The sequence below is a fragment of the Salvelinus sp. IW2-2015 genome, linkage group LG7 (genome assembly GCF_002910315.2).
Source record: "Salvelinus sp. IW2-2015 linkage group LG7, ASM291031v2, whole genome shotgun sequence".
Classification (NCBI taxonomy): Eukaryota; Metazoa; Chordata; class Actinopteri; order Salmoniformes; family Salmonidae; genus Salvelinus; species Salvelinus sp. IW2-2015.
Window position 1 is genome coordinate 31,402,542 of NC_036847.1, and position 6,413 is coordinate 31,408,954.

Consider the following 6,413-nt stretch of genomic DNA (forward strand, 5'->3'; position numbering starts at 1 on the left):
GCCATCTCTGTACCTGAGGACCGATGAGGTTAACACCATCTCTGTACCTTGAGGACTATGAGGTTCTAACACCATCTCTGTACCTGAGGACGATGAGGGTTAACACCATCTCTGTACCTGAGGACGATGAGGTTCTAATACCATCTCTGTACCTGAGGACCATGAGGTTCTAATACCATCTCTTACCTGAAAACTATGAGGTTCTAACACCATCTCTGTACCTGAGGACCATGAGGTTCTAACACCATCTCTGTACCTGAGGACCATGAGGTTCTAACACCATCTCTGTACCTGAGGACCATGAGGTTCTGCACCATCTCCTTGCCCAGGTAGTGGTCTATGCGGTAGATCTGGTCTTCTCTGAACAGGGAGGAGAAGTGGGACGACAGCTCCTGAGAACTCTGCAAGTCACGACCAAATGGCTTCTCCCACTTCACCCTGCTCCAACCTCTAACACACAGAGACAGAGACCAAGAGAGCACTTTACAGTGTTGGTACAGGGATGTGTGAGTGTGTTTGTGCATGTGTGTTTATGGGTTTTCTATCCTTGCGGGACCAGAAATTCAGACTAGTGGAACATTTACGCCAATGTCCCCACAAGGAAGAAGGCGTATTTTAAGGCAGGGCGCAACTTTTCACTGGGGACTGGGGGGCATTTCTGAAATTGTATTCCTGTGTAAGGCAAAGTGTTCTGGAAGTGGCTTGGAACAGCACGGAGAGTGAGCATAGTTCAGTGTGTACTGTTGTGCTGCTTCACGAGTTGTAAAAAGAAAAGCAGAACAGAAACAGGCTACTGCTTTAGTAGACTGATGTAGTTGGCCTCTCTCTCTTTGTTGACGAGTATTTATTCCCAGTGCTGAGCTAGTATTGTAACTGACATGTTAACTTTAGCTAATGTTTTATCCCCTCTCGACTGAGGTGAATGAATAAGCTACGCTAGTGAGCAGCTACCACAGTCAGTTCAGCTCTAGTCATCTGTCAGATAGTACTAATAGCCACCTCATATCACTATCTGACAGCAGTTGTTTGTATGGACACCTTTAGTAGCTTTTGTTTTGTCCCATTTCAACAGAAGTAAATTAACTTGGGTAGCTTTCGCCAGTTGATGTACAGTTGGCAAGACAGCTGGCCAAAAGTTGGCCAACGATAGCTCTTATTTTTGCCTCAATCACACTAGACCTGAATCAAACGATGAAACCATCGGCCAAACAATTGAAGATTGATATTGCGATGTTTTTTCAGTACAATGTGAGTTTTTATTAGCCAGTAATGCAATGTAATGTTATTGATCTGTCAGTTTCCCCAGCTAATTCCATACTTTTCACACTGACACAGTAATAAACAGCACTAACATTACAGGCGTCACTGTCATTGTGCACAGTAGAGGTCTGTACAGGACCGATTTCTTCATCCCACTCCTGCCTGCACCTTTTCATACCGCACCTGCTGGCTTGCTGTCTGACTCCCACAAGAACTGGTCCCAAACCCAACCACAGTTCCGCAAAGTTTTTTTAGGCGTATGTGACGCAGCTCACTTGCCCCCCATGGTCCCAGAAATGTTGAGCACTATAGGCAATATGAAATGTGCAAAAATAACTTTAGAAATAGGTTAAATGACCAGAGATTCTGACATGGCCCTTATGTTAGACTATGTGTATTACTGGGCTATATCAGCCAATATGCTGGATGTAGATTGAAGAGAGCCAAGTTGGAGAGACTTGTACTTTCTCTTGCACCATTTTTATAGCCTACGTTTGGGAGTGGAAAGATTTTCAGACAGAGAAACATGGGTGATCAATATTTAGGCCTTTGTAGGCAATGTAGTAAACTATAGCCTAATCATAGGCCTATTTAGGAAGTATATTTCCTTGGAAAGAACTGCCCTGAGCAACACAATATTTATTATTGAATTACCTTTGATCTAGTTCAGTCTTATTAAACACTTAAACATATTTAATAATAATCTCTTACCTAGCTTGATGACTGTGGGTATTTTTGCTTACTTTTTGTTCTAAATAGAGATGACATATTGGATTTGATAAAAATGCAGGAAATTCGCATTCGATGGCTAAACCAGACCCCTCGCCAGGTTATGTCCCCCCCACTTCTAAAAGCAAAGTGGCACCTCTGATTTTAGGCTTAGGGGTTAGGTTTAGGGTTAGAATTACAGTTAGGTGTTAGGGTTATGGGATTGGGGTTCGGTTAAGGTTTAGGGAAAATAGTAAAATGATAGAAAAACTAAATGTATGTGTGTTCATGCATATGCTTGAGTGATCTGACAAGTGTGTTTGAGACACTGACTTGCGGCACATGCAGTGGGCTCTGATGTTCTTGCTAACATGATGGTAGACGCTGGGGGGCAGTGCCAGGTAGAAGACACAGTTAGCATGGTCAGCCCCCTTGCTGGTGGTCAGGGAGCTCAGGTGGGCATTCAGCTCAGAGAAGGAGTCCTCCTCATCATACCTGCCGCTCAGGTAAGAGTTCCTACTGAAGAACGCAGCGAGGCGCTCACTCTCCCCATCACCTACCTGAGAAAACACACATGTACACACATGAATGATTACAACAGAATACCTATCCACAGTCTTCTCATTGTAATGAGTATGAACATGTACATCTAGGTCAACCACATGTCCTGGATTGCATTTTGCCCGTGTGTCACCCTTCCCACAAAGAAACAATCATGTCCTGCATTTTATCAACAAATTCAAGCACCACTAATTTAGGAAAAAAAGGTTGATTTCAGTCAGACATTCCAATCTGTCTCTTGCAGAAAAACAGTGCCCCTCTGTCTCAGGTGTAGACCATGTATCTGATGCTGTCTGGACAGTGAAACAGCACCCCCTCTGTCTCAGGTGTAGACCATGTATCTGATGCTGTCTGGACAGTGAAACAGCACCCCCTCTGTCTCAGTAGGTGTAGACCATGTATCTGATGCTGTCTGGACAGTGAAACAGCGCCCCCTCTGTCTCAATAGGTGTAGACCATGTATCTGATGTTGTCTGGACCAAAAGACTACGTAATGTCATACTATTTCTGTCCAGACAGCATCAGAAACAGGGGTTACATATAGAGGGGCGCCGTTTCGCTCAGCCGGATGCTTTCTCCAGTGATATAGTTTCAGCAGAGAGAAAGACGCGAAGCGAGAGGGCACACTCTCGCCAAAATCTGCCCAGAATAAGCCCAATACGATTCTATGGGAATAATATGCAGACCTAAGCTTGTCGCCTGCCTTCCTGCCTTTGGGACAAAGACTCCCGTTGTTAGGGCGGAGTCATGAGCATCTCATTATATACAGATCTCTGGTTTCCTCGCGTATTAGGAAGGAAAGTTGTGGGGTGCACAGTTCACTGTTAGGATGCTCTATTGCCCTAAAGTAAATTGATGTTTTGCCAAAATAATATATAATTACTCCTGTCTAAATCAAATAATTCAAAATACTTTACATAGCCACAGAGGACCATTAGCTTTTTCTTTCTTTAAAAAAAATAAATAGCTATGGATTGTTTTCAATCAGAAGTGTGTAGGCCTAAGCCCATTTGGGTAGTGCACCTGGTAATAGGTCTAGCTGATGGAGTTGCAGCAGTCAGTGAAAAGCATTGAAATGTGTTAAGATAGTGTCTTGAGTATAATTTTTTTTATTTAACCTTTATTTAACTAGGCAAGTCAGTTAAGAACAAATTCTTTTTTACAATGACGACCTACCCGTCATTGTGTGTGGAAAAGATATGGTGAGTCTCTCTTCAGAATGCATGTATACACTACATGACCAAAAGTATGTGGACACCTGCTCGTCAAACATCTCATTCCAAAATCATCGGCATTAATATGGAGTTGGTCCGCCCTTTGCTGCCATAACAGCCTCCACTCTTCTGGGAAAGCTTTCCACTAGATGTTGGAACATTGCTGCAGGGACTTGCTTCCATTCAGCGAGGTTGGGCACTGATGTTGGGCGATTAGGCCTGGCTCGCAGTCGGTGTTCCAATTCATCCCAAAGGTGTTTGATGGGGTTGAGGTCAGGGCTCTGTGTAGGCCAGTCAAGTCCACCAATCTCAACAAACCGTTTCTGTATGGACCTCGCTTAGTGCACAGGGGGCATGTCATGCTGAAACAAGAAAAGGCCTTCTCCAAAATGTTACCACAAAGTTCGAAGCACAGTATTGTCTAGAATGTCATTGTATGCTGTAGCGTTAAGATTTCCCTTCACTGGAACAAAGGGGCCTAGCCCAAACCATGAAATACAGCCCCAGGCCATTATTCCTCCTACACCAAACTTTACAGTTGGCACTATGCATTCGGGCAGGTAGCATTCTCCTGGAATCCGCCAAACCCAGATTAGTCTGTCGTACTGCCAGATGGTGAAGCGTGATTCATCACTCCAGAGAACCCGTTTCCACTGCTCCAGAGTCCAATGGCGGCAAGCTTTACACCACTCCAGCCGACGCTTGACATTGCACATGGTGATCTCAGGCTTGTGTGCAGCTGCTTGGAAACCCATTTCATGAAGCTCCCACAAACAGTTATCGTGCTGATGTTGCTTCCAAAGGCAGTTTGGAACTCGGTAGTAAGTGTAGCAACCAAGGAAAAGTGATTTTTACGCTCTTCGTGCTTCAGCACTTGGCAGTCCATGTTTGTCAGCTTGTGTGGCCTACCAGTTCTCAGCTGAGCCGCTGTTGCTCCTAGATGTTTCCACTTCACAATAACAGCACATACAGATGCCCGGGGTAGCTCTAGCAAGTCTGAAATTTGATGAACTGACTTGTTGGAAAGGTGCCCCGTTGAAAGTCACTGAACTCTTCAGTAGGGTCATTCTACTGCCAATGTTGGTCAGCGGAGATTGCATGGCTGTGTGCTCGATTTTAAATGTGGTCACCCTATGTACATCCCCCAATAACCTCACTGACAAACCACTGTCACAATAGAGGGAATCCAGTCAAGGCAGATTCACATGGACTTTCAAAGGTGAAGCTACCAAAAGCTAAATGACTTTGATCAAAAAAAGTTAGCAGAACTGAGTTGCCTGCACTCAGCCTACACTAAGACTCCTTACCTTCATATGTGGCAGACATGCTGTCCTGATGTCCTCCATGGTCAGCTCGGAGCGAGCGAAGCCCACAAAGTGGGTCTCTTCTGGGAGAAGCTCATCTCTGAACAGCCACCTATAAGAGGAGGACTGAACAATGAGATGCAGTATAAAAAGGGACAGAGACAAAGACAGGACACTCAGTCAGCTCCCTGGAGACATGATGACCTAGAACACTGGTCAAGGGAGACAGACCCCGCCCCCCCCCCTAAACTCCTAGCATAACTAGTAGAAACTTGAGATGACAACCCTGAACCTTGAACAGCATTTACGGACAGTCATTCTGATGATTCAGGGACTGTGGAGATAGACAGACACATGATCCAGCAACAGAAAACAGGAAACTCACTCACCATAGAGTAGGATAGATCTTCTTATTGGCAAGATCTCCCTGAATGGATAGATACAAAGTTAAATAAAGTATTTGAGAGACTAAAATGTGCCTAGAACTTTATGGTTGATTACTCTTGTTTATACTTGTTTCCTGTTTCTATGAACACATGGTACAGTACAGGGCAGTTCAACGTCCAACCTTCACAGTACCGATCTACTGTCCCCAAGTCCAGAACAGACTATGCAAAGCGCACAGTACTACATAGAGCCATGACTACATGGAACTCTATTCCACATCAGGTAACTGATGCAAGCAATAGAATCAGATATAAAAAAACAGATAAAAAAATAAAAAATAAAACACACCATATGGATCAGCAGGGACTGTTAAGCAACACAAACATAGGCACAGACACATGCATACACACACGATAACATATGCACTATACACACACACGATAACATACGTACTATGCACACACACATGGATTTTGTGTTGTAGATATGTGGTAGTGGAGTAGGGGCCCGAGGGCACACACTTAGTGTGTTGTGAAATCTGTTATGAATGTTTTGTAATGTAAAAAAAAAAAAATATTGTATAACTGCCTTCATTTTGCAGGAAGAGGAAGAGTAGCTGCTGCCTTCGCAGCAAAACTTTTAATTGACCCAGTCAACGTGGGGCATGGTGTGAGTAGCATACATATTTAAACACAACACTGCATAACAGGAAGACAAACATTGCAGCACAGCCATTCTGAAAAGTAACTTTTTAACACACTCAAATGTAGCGAAGGGGGGTAGTTACTTGTGATAGACAGATGGTTAACTCACGGAAGTGAACAAACATTTTAAGTCCTAAACTCATCTCTCTCTTTCAGTGCTAGATAAAGAAAAGCCAGATGCAGCACATTTCAGTCAGCGTGTGACCCCTCTCCTCTCTTCCCCCAGTCACACACACACACACACACACACACACACACACACACACACACACACA

At 44.1% G+C, this 6,413-nt stretch overlaps 1 pseudogene; it reads right to left on the reverse strand.

Moving 5' to 3' along the window:
* The window catches only part of LOC111966825 (glucose-6-phosphate 1-dehydrogenase-like), a 28,088-nt pseudogene that overhangs the window by 14,506 nt on the left and 7,169 nt on the right, over window positions 1-6,413 (reverse strand).